The 14,042-nt window shown below is 36.6% G+C and overlaps 1 protein-coding gene across 4 annotated transcripts in view; it reads left to right on the top strand.

Moving 5' to 3' along the window:
- Nucleotides 1–14,042, top strand: part of ankrd13b (ankyrin repeat domain 13B) — a 29,718-nt gene that overhangs the window by 484 nt on the left and 15,192 nt on the right. The window lies entirely within an intron of this gene.

The raw sequence follows: 14,042 nt of genomic DNA, 5'->3' as shown, positions 1-14,042 counted from the left end.
CACTGGAGACCACTAGTTTCCTGTACAACACCTTTCCCATTTGGAAACAGCCAAATCGGTATAGAGTCCGTTAAACCGTTAGGACCCTTCAGACTGACATATCAGATCTTAAGGGAAACCGAATATGGGCTACAACTAATACAATTACCTGTTTATATTGTGTATATTTCAATAGGGTGACTATGGCCGAAGAGCTAATCGTCGTGTGCCACAGAGTTAGCTATCACTAGCATACGACATAACATTCATCTCGATATAACACCACTTTCAAAGTGCCTGTCAGATTATTAGGTGAAAACTACAGAAAAACGAACGGTAGCACCTTAAATATAAGCTGGCCGGTCTTCAGCCAGTCTACATGCACATGCTATATTATAAAGACAAATGCACTTCTAATCTGCTCATATATCTTTATTTTTTCGTGTGCTTCTTTGGGTGGCAACCACAGTTCTTTTTAACTGTATGTGTTGTATAAATGTATGTAACTTATTCACTTATTAAATAGCTTCTGTGTCATAGACCTGTTTCTGACAGTTACAAACGGTTTCTGTTCAAAATTCCACGTATGCCATTTCCCACACATATGCCGAGTATTAAAATTAATGGTTGTATTGGATTAGAGCAGTTTATATGAGAGAGAGAGAGAGAGAGAGAGAGAGAGAGAGAGACACAGAGGACAATGGCTGCTTTCTTGATTCCTCTTCATCAACCTCCCCTTTCCACTCATGCAGCACATCTCAACACACTCCATCAGAGGGTCTGTCTGTAAAAAAGGTGGGTTGGTCTCGTTTATAAAGAATTTCATATGCAACAAAACATCAGCGCCAACACTCAGTCACAGTCATTAACCTGTAACGTACAAAAACTCTCAATGAGAGCACCAAGCTTGTGAAATATAAAGCATAAATTAAACTGATAAAGCAGAACAAGGGATGGCAGAACATATTCTGTTCTTGTGTGTAACATAATTATTGATGTCTATTTTTTTATTTTTACCAACTGAACTAACAGTGGGAGTGATTAGAGATTGAATTTAAATTAGTGTGCTCACTGTATAACGTGTTACAATATAATTTATTATGAAGCTATAATTAAATAAAATTATAATTAAATACTACAGATGGCATGGCACCACTATTTATTTTTGAGTATCAGTACCAGTATAAAATCATCCAATTAGTATCCTGATAAACAAATCAAATATTCTCCTTTAAATACTTTTTATCTTAATATAATGCATGTTTTAATTAATCACTTCCCTTAAGGTACCCAGATTACAGATTTGTGTCATTTTTGGTGCTCATAGCTCAGTCCAGGCTAGTGTTGTGTGGCACAGGCCAATGTTGTGTGGGCCAACTGATATGAAATAGGCTTCACTTAGGCTATGACATGTGTTGTGTAGGCCAGATAATTTAGTCCACAACACATGTCATATCTGGTTTATAAAAGGTCGACTGGTGGCTGAGGTGAGGCAGCCAGTCAACACCATTATTTAAGGCAAAATGTGGGCAAAAAGAGAACTGAAGATTTGCCACATTTGGGCCAAACCTTTAATGTAGTATGAGTACTTAAACACTACATAAACACTCTCGATCACATAGAAAGTGAAACATATATAGAAACATCACATCTGATTCACAGTGTGAATGTTTGTTATTTCAGGCAAAATTTGTTCCATGATTTGTTAAGATTCATGATTTCCTTTTTTTCCAATATCTGATCCAGGACTTTTGTACTGATACCAATATCTATCAATATTGTCAGGCCAGCACTAAATCGTCCTCATGAAACATATTTCAGCAATATAACAAAAATATATAATCACATAAACATACAGTACTGGCCATAGTCATGTGTTATTATGCACATTTGTCTAGATATCAGGGGATATTTTTAGAAGATTAGATAAAATAATCTCCTTGCATAATGCAAAAAAAAAAAGAAAACAGGATTTGAAAAAAATATTAAAAACTATAGACAAATATGACACAAATACTATTCAAGATCTGATAGAGCACCAACATTGTCAACTCTTGATAAATATTATTAATCTTTGATCTTTAAGAGAAAATTATGCTTCACTGGTGCTTCAGATCTGAAAAGATCCTTCCAATGTGAGAAAACAACTTTGTGCATCTGAATAGATCTGTAGCTGTTAAGAAGCTCAAATTCTGAAGGTATTTGTGGGTAAGGTTTCTTACTGGTAAGTCTTAATTTGTAATTGGGCATACTGGGATCATTAAGAAAAAGCGAAATTATAGCAAACGTCTAAATTTGAACTTTGGAGCAGTGAAAAAACTATCCCTGCAGATGGATTTAAAAAAAATAATGCCTGTTAAAATAAAGCCAAAGGCTAGACAAACTAAATACATTAAAATGTAGTTAAGACTTCTGTGCAATCTTTCTTACTTTGGCAAAGTCCTATATACAGGTCACCAGCCATAAAACATTGAGTACTAGGCTAATTGGAGCAGTTATATATTAAGGTTCATTTGTACTCTAAATGATTTTGTGTGATGTGACTCCCACACGCTAATCCTGAACACCAGAATCCATCACTGAATGGAGTGGGGCTTTTTGGTCCTGGCGGCTAGTGATAATTCAATTGCTAACCCTGCTGATTATTGTCGTAATATAAAGCACTTGTTTATTATCTGATTTTCTGGCTGCTGACATCATAATCTGGCCATAGATGGCATGGTGTGCAGGCTCATGTGATTAAGGTGTCCTCATGGTTCTTCTTTCATGTTTGGTCTGTATGTATGTATGCATTACGTGTGTGTGTGTGTGTGTATGAGAGAGATTTAGGTAGTCAGAACTAAGGCAACATGATCTGGATAAAATTCAATATAATAGACTGTATAATATTTTTAGAATATAAGTTGGACAATATTAGGAGAAAAAGTCCCCATATATTTATATTTGTGTTTTAGTGCTTTAAATAGAAAAGGGTATAGGGTTTGTAAATATTAAGTAGAAACAAACCAAATTTAAATTGTTGGAGGCACCAAGCATTACCACAGTGTAGAGATAAAAAGTCCAGGCTTGGATATCAGGAGTGCATGACACAAAATGATTTTATGTGTGAAGCACTGAGTAGTGTCCCTTGTGGAGCATTGTGTTAAACACGAGAGAGTGAGTGAAAGTTTGAGTGGGTTATATATTTTGGACAAAATGCTGTTTATGTACAAACCCTATTTTCACCTTTAACCTTTGTTTAGTGGACAACTGTACCAAGTGACAAATTCCAATGTTTTCCTTTGATCAACTACATTGTATTTTGTAAACGTAAAAAATGTAGAATCTGATGCCTGCAACAAACTCCAAAACCTTGGGACAGGGGCAAAATAAAATTTTTAAATTTGATGTCACACTGTTATGAAGCATTACAATATAAGCAGAATTTAAAATATATAAAAATAAAGTGAATATAAAATATATAAACAGAACATTCACACAACTCTCAGTGTTTTCAAGCATAAATAGATTGTCGCTCATCTCTTCCTGCCAAAATATGTGAGAGAATTGTCAACTAGTTAAAAAATATTTTTTTCAGTGCAAGTATTTAGTTTTTTCACCATCTATACTACCGCGACCCTGAACTGGATAAGCGGTTACAGATAATGAATGAATGAATGAACCATCTATACTTCATAATATCTTGAAAAGATTCAGGGAGTTAGGGAAAACCTCAGTGCATAAGGGCCAAAGCTAGAAACTTACTGAATGGACGTTTGATTCTATGTGCCAAAGATGTTACTAACAATAAATATGCCAAAACCTGCATATTTGATGGCATGAGGGGCATCAGTGCCTGCAGCATGGGGTCCTGCATATTTGTGAAGGTAATATTGATACAGAGACTTGTATTAGTATTTTGGAGAGACATATGCTGCCATCAAGATTATGCCTTTTTTCAGGAACTCTGAGTCTATTTTAGCAGAACACCACCAGCCCTCATTATGCAAAAGTTTAAATAAATCCCATAGGAATAAAAAGTATAATTAAAACAAAAGTTGAAGCTGTAAATATGCCTCTGTACCAGTGTTTTTGAGGGTGTTGCAGGCACTGCAAAAGTCATTTGTCTCTTTGTCTGTTAAATTAATATTCAAATTAATTAATTAATACATTACAGATTTGAGATTTCACTGCATTTATTGAAGGTGTCCCATCTCTTCTCGAAATGTAGTTTGTGTTAAATGTGTCAAAGTTTCATTAAAAAAATGACAATTGATATCAATGGTACTCAAATATTACAATATACCAGCATAGACATATACAGCATATCACCCAACACCGTTCAGAATTATCGCAATTGTGTCACTAGGAGAAGGAAAGAGAAGGCCTGCTGTTCTGCAGTTTGACAAATTCAAAGGTGCTGCCGCAAAACACTGGACTACGTGATCGGTGTTGGGTGTCAGAAAAAGAACAGAGGGGGCAAAAACATGAGCCAGAAGGTAGAAGGAAGAGGAGTGGAGTATGAATAAAAACGAGATGAATTTAAAGATGGGGAGAAAAAAAAGTCAGCAAAGGAGCTAAATTTGCCATTTGGCTTGACAGTGCCATAAATGCAGAGCAGAGAAATAGAGCAGACAGCTGACAGTCTGGAGTAGACAAGAGGGAAATAGAGGTTGGATTAGAAAACAGCACAGGACAGAAAGAGTGAAAAGCAGGCAGGAGCTGCCTAGAGGTGGGAAGATTTGTGTAATACATCTGCTACCAAACCCACAGTTATTAAAAAAGGAAGAAACTGCAACCAAGTGCTTGTGTCCTAAGAAGAGAAATGGTTATATCACACAATCCACCATCATGTTTATGTGAAGTCAGCAGGAGCTTGAAGATCTTTGTCTGCTTTCAGGCTCATTTCTCATGTGTCTTTCTAATACGCTTGTATCTAGCTACTCATTGTTTCATTTCACTGTCTTTCTCAGCCTTCCATCATTCCAGCTCTTCTACTGTCCTACTGCATCATGAAACCCAACACTAATTGCAGAATATTGTCACTGGGGAAGGGGATGAGGATGAGGCCTGGGAGAGAGTAGCCTGAGATTTAGTTAACTTACTGAAAGCTTTTAACAGACAGGGCAGGACAAGAGGGCAGCATCTGCCAGAGCTCAAAAATTGAATAGATGTCTGCACAGACAAGGCTGCAATATGTTGTGACTGTGTGGGTTGGTGAATTGGAAATGAGGAAATGAAAGGTACTTTGAAGATCATATCTGATTTCATTATGGTGTATAGTCTGAATTTGCCAACAGTGGAACAGCACAGACACACCCAGCTGCTATAAAGAAGCTCTCCAAAACGTGCCAGCTGTTAACACTTTGAAGATGCATTTATGGCATTCGTGAAAATTGAATTAATGGAGTCCTGACATTTGCTATGACATGACACACCACTTCCTTACAACGGTTTACCATTGGTTACTGTAACATTTAAAACTACCATGAACATATTCCCCTGTTTGGATTTGACTATGCAAAATAACATAGAGCTTGTTCTGCATTCTCTTGGAATGAGCCAAGCCTTTTTCCACTCCAGTTTCCACTTCCCCAGTGTCTTATCTTTACTTCACAGCTCTGAACTGCACACTGAAAAGAGCATAGATGACATCATCTAAATGCTGGGAGTGGAAGATTGACTGGAACTGTAGGATGAAACTGAATGAAAACATGACTTGCTCACAAAGTAAAAAAGAAAAATTAATATTATTATTTTTATGTATTTTTTCCTAAAAAAATCCTAAAAAAGCTGCGGTTTAGATTACCATTGCACCAGTGCAATGTTCCTCATGATTTTGTTTGTTCTTGAAGGCCATTTTATCTGATTGAATGAAACCTTTGATCTATTTGTAGATTAATTAGACCTTATTGAAAGCTATCAATCACCTAAAGAGAAAATGACAATCAGTGATTCTAATTGAAAGCAACAAACAGAAATGTTGGGTTAACTTTTAAAATGCAATAAAACAAAAAATCTGTGATTGTATAATTCTCAAAAAAAAGCTTTATTTAAAGGACAAATAACAAAGAGAACATGGCCAGAGTTTTCACTCACCAAATTCACTGTGCTTTTTAAATATAAACACATTTGAAATTTGACACCTTCAACATACTCCAAAAATGTTGGAACAGAAGCTTGTTTATGACTGTGTTGCATCATCATTTGGGAACAGTTTTTAAAGTTTTGCTCATTCTTCCTTGATACAAAACTTTTGCTGCTCAAGAGTCTGTGGTTGCCATTGCCTAATTCTCCATAGACTCTGTACTGCAGACAGGCCAATGTAACACATGCACACTCTGAAGCCATGTTGTTTTGGCACATACAGAATGAGGCCTGGAATTCTCTTCCTGAAATATCCAGCAACATTTTTGCTGTCCAATTAAAAATATGTATTTTCATTTTTGAGAATGTTTAGTTTAATTCCTCATTTGAACACAGCATCTCTCCTTCGCACTGTGTCCCCCCTCCCCCACCTCAAAGATTCTTGTTTTATTGTATGAAATGATCAAATTTTTCTGGGCATGGAGTTTGTACATTCAAATTTGTTTTATGTGTTTGCACTTAGAAGAAATATAATACATATGCTTTCAGAATGACCTATTATTTATCTGTTTCCGTTCTTACACTCAAGAACAGTTTTTTGTTTTATGGGAAACGTTATATTAGATATCAGGCGATGATATCTGATTTGGAAAAAAGTTCGACAAACCTCAGGCCATGGTGCAGTGAGTCATATCTCTCTACATGTAGAAAAATGGAAATAAGGGGAGATGCTGTGCATGTCCTGTGTTAGGGCTAAACGTAAATAACTGTATTTACATTTGCTTCTTCAGGGTGATACTGGCCCTCATTCTGACCTTCGGCATGAAGGCGTACAATAAAAAGAGGCTGTATATAAAACCATCCACAACCCATATTAGAGAGCAAAGATTAATTCTTATTTTCTTTCTTTCTTTTTATAACTTAAATATACTATCCTATATATAGTGACGTTTAACCGGGTTCAAATGTTAATCTTAAAACTTGAAATGTTAAATTAAAAGAGAAATAACTAATGTAAATTATTGACCAGGCACACATAGATTTGCAAGACCTCCATCAGCTACAAGCCGTTAGTCAAACTAGCAACACTAAATGTGATAAAACTAGGGTTGCAAAAGGGGTGGAAAATTTCCAATAAATTTCCAGTAAATCACTGGTAAGTTTCCATGGGAACTTTAGATCAGGAACCTTGGAAATATTCCAAAATGTAACCTTTCCATGGAAATTTTGGGTATTTATAGGAATTTATTGGAATTAATAGGAAATATTTAATTTCCTATTAAATTTAAAGGAACTAACTGTCAGCAGCAGACCTGAAGGCATAATAATGCAAATGATAAATATGACACATAGTGGCAAGCAGAACTTTATAAATGCTTAATTCTTTCATTGAACAATTAAAAAAGAACTAGCTTACCCCTCAGCCTTGGTAAGCAAACCTCTTGCTAGCCTGCTAGCCTTGATAAACTAGTCTCTTAAATGTAGTTGCTCATTAAGCATTTCTGATATACCAGATAGCAAAAAAACTGGTAGCTTACAACTTGATTTAATAGTTGCTTAAATGTTTCAATAGTTCTCAGTAGCCCTTCAGTGTATAATGTGCCTGGGATTGAGGAACAGCTTTGCTATTTCACTGCTTTGGTATCATATCTAATTATTTTAGCCAAGATTATACTTCAGTATAATTTTTACCAACTATATGTACGTTTCTCACCTTTAGCTTCAAATATTTCCATTTTATTCCCTTTAATTCTCATAATTACCTGCTAATTCCCATAATTACCTGTTAATTCCTGTTAATTCCCATGGTAAGTTTCCCAACTTTGAAATTGCCCAGAATTTTGCAACCCTAGATAAAATATACTTGAAATGGTTGTGATAGTCTTTCCCACCCAACTGCCATAACAGTCATTTTCTAGCTGTTCTGGGAGACTCATTATAGATGGTCCACAAGATCCCTTTGTGCATATTGAAATATGCTATGCACACTGCACTATTACAGAATCTCTGTTGCAAAATCTCCAAAATCTATAACTGCACACCCCAGCCAGATTTTCCCCTTGAGCATGCATGTTTCAACAATATAAATTGGCCACTCAGGCTCAAACAACATAAGCTTTTTAGGCTAACAAAAAATGACAACTCTAGAGACAACAAGTAAATGTATAATACACACATTATGTATGGGAGAAATATTATCATTTAACAATTTTATCAAATGAAGATTTATAAAGTTATAATGATTATACAGTAGTCTGATATGTCATGATCTGAGTGTGTCAATAGCTGTGTTAATAAAGAACAGTCTGAGGTAGGTACAAGTGAACTTTTCTTAGGGTTAAAGCCCACACATACAGTGGAGGGATATAAACTTTTATAAGACCTGAATAGAGCAGTTTTTACAACCCGTTGTAAACTATTTGGATATAGCTGTAACACAGGACGGAGCACAGTGTCTTTATAATGAGACCTTAAGCCATTGCCCATGGAACCATTCAGTATTGCAGTAATTTCAATTTTGTTTATTAAATTGGAGTAAACTGTTGCTTCTGTACAGTCTAGACATAGCACTGAAGATTGTCATGTCTTGTAATTTTCATTATCACTAGATGGAGCTGAGAAATGTGACCTTGGTCTCAATACGTCTGTATTGTGATTCCAGATATCTGGAGCTCTTATTTCAAAAACACATTTCAGTTGTGAAGTTATTCCACCAGAAATGTTAATCATTCAAGCTTAGTATGTTTCATATGTGAAAATATCTCTGATTTTATAAAAAACAGAATAATTATAAAAGTTGAAATATGTAATTGTCAGATTTTAAAGGCACATACTTAAGTAAGCCAGACTTATAATATCAGGATCAACCCACAGGATCGGGTATCTGAATCTGAATCTGAATCTGTATAGAAAGAAAAAAGTAGTATGGATGGATGTCTGTATTTTTGTTAAAAATGTAGCAAAACATTTTTAGATTGTACAAACACTTAAAATCACCTTTGGCTATGACGTTGCTGAGCTAAGAATATGTAGATGCTAGTGCATTGGCTTTATATTTTTGGCCTCTCTGCACTGGGGGGGCTGTTGTCTCAGTCCGGGAGACTGTGGATGGAACACAAGAGTGCAGCTCTGGTGATGTGCGCCAGCTCCCTGAGCGTCACACTTGCCACTAGATGAGGAGAGGAAGAGAAGACCCATTTCTCTCTTTCTCTTTCTTGCTCTTTCTCTCTCTCCTCTGCTGGGGCAGGGTCACCGGGGAGATGGTTGCTGAATTCTGATGCCAGAGCTTTTTAGAGAAGCCGAACATATCCCAAAGACAAGCCCCCTCAGATCCCACTTGCTTTCTGCTGCATGTATGATTCCTCTCACTCCCTTAAGTTCCTTACTTTCCGTTATTATCGCCTCAATCCGGGAGCAGATGAACGGAAATGAAGCGCTAGCCTCAAGGTAGTGTTATTTATCCTCTTGCTTTTCATGCAGCAAACGGCAGTTGGTTGCATCTGCACTCACTTTATACATTATCTATTATAACCTGGTTCTTCATTCTTACGTTGCACCTTGTGCTTTTCAAAGGCCCTATCCCTATAAACACACACATGAACACATATTCACATACATATGTATATATATTCACATGATGTGCTTCTGCTTGCCTCCCACATGCACAGTTTGTGCTCCAAATGAAAGATTGATGCTGGTTTAAGTAGCTGCCAGAGAACATTAGCCAAGGCAGAGAGAGCGCAAGAGCAGATGCTCCACCAGAGATGACTATCAATAATGCAGTCTCTAGCAGGCCCATGGCTGTGGAGGGAGAAAGAATCAAAATAGCAAGGATGGACAATCGGTAAGTGTGCTAAAATGTGGGGGAACACTCCACATGGCATAATATACTTTGAATTCCTAGGATGAAAATATACACTTTTCTACCGCATGTCATAAATCAAGTTTATTTATGATTGCTTACCAACCTCACGCAGTGTAAGACTAAAAAAGCATACGTCAGGTAGCAAAGCTTTTAAGTGGGGGAAATGATGTAAAATTGATTTACAGCTGTGGGGTCAATATGTGGCTGCTTAAATTTTCATATGTGCAGTCAAGTGCGCCACTGTTAATCAGAAAAGTATGTTAATAGTGTAATTGTGTACACTATAGTGTAATAATAGTACTAATAATAATAGTAATAATAGTAGTAATAATAATAGTGTAATAGTGTAATATAATTTTCATTTTTGTATATTACATTTCTCATTGTCCACCAGCAGCTCTATATACCACAATTGCACTCTATAGTTCTACAATTGAGCACTTGCATCAAAAATATATTTATTCTTTATTATTCTAATTTTCTTTTGTAAAAAAAATTGTTTGTCATCCTCAATGTAAAATAAAATATATATATTCAACGATATATTCAAATTCACATTTTATTTTTTAAAATAAAATTCTCAGGATCTTTCCTCACCATTTGCTTGCTCTCCAGTCTGTTTGCATGCTCGAATAGATCTAATGTGTTTAAGAAGCCCTGGTGTCTATAAAAATGTGTAAAAAAAAGAACATGGTGTCTTGGTCCACTATGCTAGGTTCTCTCTCTCTGCTCACAGCACAGAACAGGCATTTGGTTTACAATGAGTAGTCCTCCAAATGTTCAAAAGCATGAACCAAGATGAGGAGATTGCTCTATTCCTGCTCCATAGGAGGGTAGTATTGACTTATTTTTTTCTGTTTCATATTACTTAAGGTGGAACTGATGACAAATTCAGGAGAGAATGAATGTAAACAGACTAAAAACTAATCATTCCACTTTTAAAAGAAGCAAAGCTTCTGAACATAAACAAACCAGAGAGAACAGCATTCGCCTACAATCGTAGACTTTTTTGTAATTATGGATGCTTTGCATATTGTGTAAGTATTATCATATAACATGAACATGACTAAAAAACTTAATGCCGCTTTCCCAGTATAATAGTATACTTTCTTACTTTGTATGTGTGATATAAAATAAAAAATAAAAACAATGGACTTGTATCAGTTGAATTGAATCTGCACTGTTGATAAAAACAGAACCTGCAGATAATCTGCAGCATTCAGCATCTAATTGTTTGGGTGAAAGGAATATTATTTGTCATTGTCTATTTAGTTGCAAGGAAGGCAGGTTTTTTGTGTGCTGTGCAGGATGAAACAATAGTTGAGTGTATGCTGAGAAGGTGGGTGAGCAGTAACAAGCATATGTGCCTGTACATGGCACGTCTGGGTGGAGTATATACAGAAGAGAGCAGGGTAACTGCGAGGCCAGAAAGAATTGATGACCCTTGTTCTTTCCTCTCTCCCTCTCTCATATCATGCTCTAGTCCCTCATAACATTAAATTTTAGATTTCACTCTCTCTCCCATCTGATACCCCCACCAACCCACCCCGCCATCTCTCTCTTCCCGTATTCCTCTGTGTCCCCTGAGAGTTAAGCTGTCATCTCCTCTCTGGCATTAGCCTCAGGGCTTGGGGTGAGCTGCCTACTGGACTGCCACCAGAAACACTGTTTTCTTTTTACTAGAGAAGAATCAGTCCAACATTTACCACCAATGAAACTTAGTGTATTATTTAGCATTTACATTTATGCATTTGGCAGGAGCTCTTCTCCAGGGCAGTGGCTGAAGTTGTATGTTTTGCCCTAAACTCTTCTTGGACTTATTGGTGTGTATAGCATGGTGCACATGTCTGGGTAGGGAAAGATTACCAACTAAATCATCCATACCATATATCATTGCTGTTGGAACAAAATTTGTAGATCCGTTTTTGTTGTTCTTTCTTTATTCACAATTTCAAATGTTACAGTATGTTAATAATTTCATAACAAATGAACATAACCAAAAAAAATATTTTTTTTAATTTAACATACATTGAAAGTTAAGAATAATTTACATGTAAATTTACCATTAGAAAATATAGTTGTTCCAATATAACGATACTTTATTAATTAAAAATTGTGATAAAGTCATCACTACATTAAACACCACTACATTAAACACTCTCTCTCTCTATCTCTGTCTCTCTCTCCCTCTCTTTCGCACCATCCTGATGCTTGACACCCCTTCCTCTGCTCCCTCTGTTACCATAGCAATGCACCTCCTGGTCCACACCCTCCTGTGTTGTCCTGTGGTGTGTGAGCTGCTGTGTTCTCGTTCCTCTAAGGCAGCTCAGGTCCCAGTTGTTGCTCTCCAGCTGCGGCTGTTAACAAGGGAGGAGGATAATTGCAGAGTACTGAAGGAGCTCAGGGAGAGGGCCTAGAGCAGCAACACTGCACTGGGGAGCAGCTTTAGTGGGCAAAATAAAACTACAATAGAGCGCACTGTGTCTTCTACAGGCATATGCACATGTACATTAACACACAAACACACACACACAAACACCTTACTACATGTACTGTGTTCTGTTCAATACACATGAAAACGAGTGTGATAAAACACAGTGACTCACAAGGGCACCAGTGCTAACCTTGTTAAGCAGAATGGATATCAGCTTTACGTGACCAGTCCATATAAAGTGTTCTTTCTAAGTCATGATATTTGTTGAATTTTAATTCTGGTTTATATGGTCATAGAACTATTCATTTTTATGTATATTCAGAGATAGGTCTGATGAGATTAGCTGTATTAAGATGAAAATATAATGCATTTGCATAAAGACAGGAGAAAGCCAAAAGTAAATAAGTGAAAACTGGAGTAAAAATCCTCTCCAGGATTTCATTCCAAATGCCTGGCTTCTCTTATAATCTCAAAGCAGCATAGTCTGGCAGAGCTTTCTGGGCGCTTGACACAAAATTGTTTGTTTATTTATTTATTTATTTATTTATTTTTTAACTTGCCACCTCTGATTTCTTGTATCAGGAAAAACCGTATGTGACCAGTTTCTAAAGCATCTGAATGAGTTCATAAATATGTAAGCCATCTGAGAGAAAAAATATATACATGTATATATATTTTTATATACGACTTTATATATAATGTCGCTGTCCAATGAAATACATGTTTCTCCCAAAGTAGTAACTTAACCTCTAATGATGGTCAAAATATATATATTATATATTGTAAAACAACAATGCCGTAGAACTCATTGCAACACAGTAAGATCAATTGTGCTTCACACAAACCCGCCTACACTACATTTTCTGTTAAATGCATGCAAAACTGTAATGTAACAGTTATTGTATGGGGACACACATTACAACAAGCGGTACACACAACCCACGCTATTTCTGTTAAATACACACTGTCCATTCAGTTACGCACATGTTCACAAGGGCAGTAGTTGCAGATGATCATGCTTTCCATTCACTGAAACACAAGGACACTGTAAGATCTAAGACTGTACACACAGATGCACAGACACTGTATAAAAGCATAAATATGGCAGTGTGGCTGCCAGTGCTACTGTTAGGCAACAGAAGAGCTCTCCCAACAGACAGTGTGCCCTCAGGCAGTAATATGTTTCCATTACGATGTGCCAGTCTGAGGAGTGTACATAAAGCCAGCATTATGCAACTCACTTACAGTAGTCCTGCTTGAAATAAAGCACTCCTAAGGCACTGGCTCATCTACATATCCTCATTGTCAGGCCAGCCCTGCCCTTTCCCCACTATTATGACCTTGCTTCCTGACAATGGGATTAATGTGTGTGGACACAATCCCAGGCAGTCCGCCAGCTCATCAAATGTGATCAAGTGGGATGTAGTGTATGCATAAATAATAGCACCCAAACTAATAAATCTGAGTTATGTTCTTTCCATAAAGCATTGCAACAACTCTTTCACAATCGCCCGGATAGACGAAGAGCTTGGTAGTGAAACACAAGATTTGGCAAGCTTTATTTTCTCCAGTCTCTGAAAGGGGAAAGCTTTAAGTACTGTTTATCTGATGGTGGAACTATAGCAGGTCTTTTATAGTTGTAAAGAACCCTCAGTTTTTATATATTTTAATGTTTATTTCCAGATTTCTTTTCCCCAA

The sequence above is a fragment of the Hoplias malabaricus genome, chromosome 1 (genome assembly GCF_029633855.1).
Source record: "Hoplias malabaricus isolate fHopMal1 chromosome 1, fHopMal1.hap1, whole genome shotgun sequence".
NCBI lineage: Eukaryota > Metazoa > Chordata > Actinopteri > Characiformes > Erythrinidae > Hoplias > Hoplias malabaricus.
This window is presented reverse-complemented; position numbering and strand designations above follow the sequence as displayed.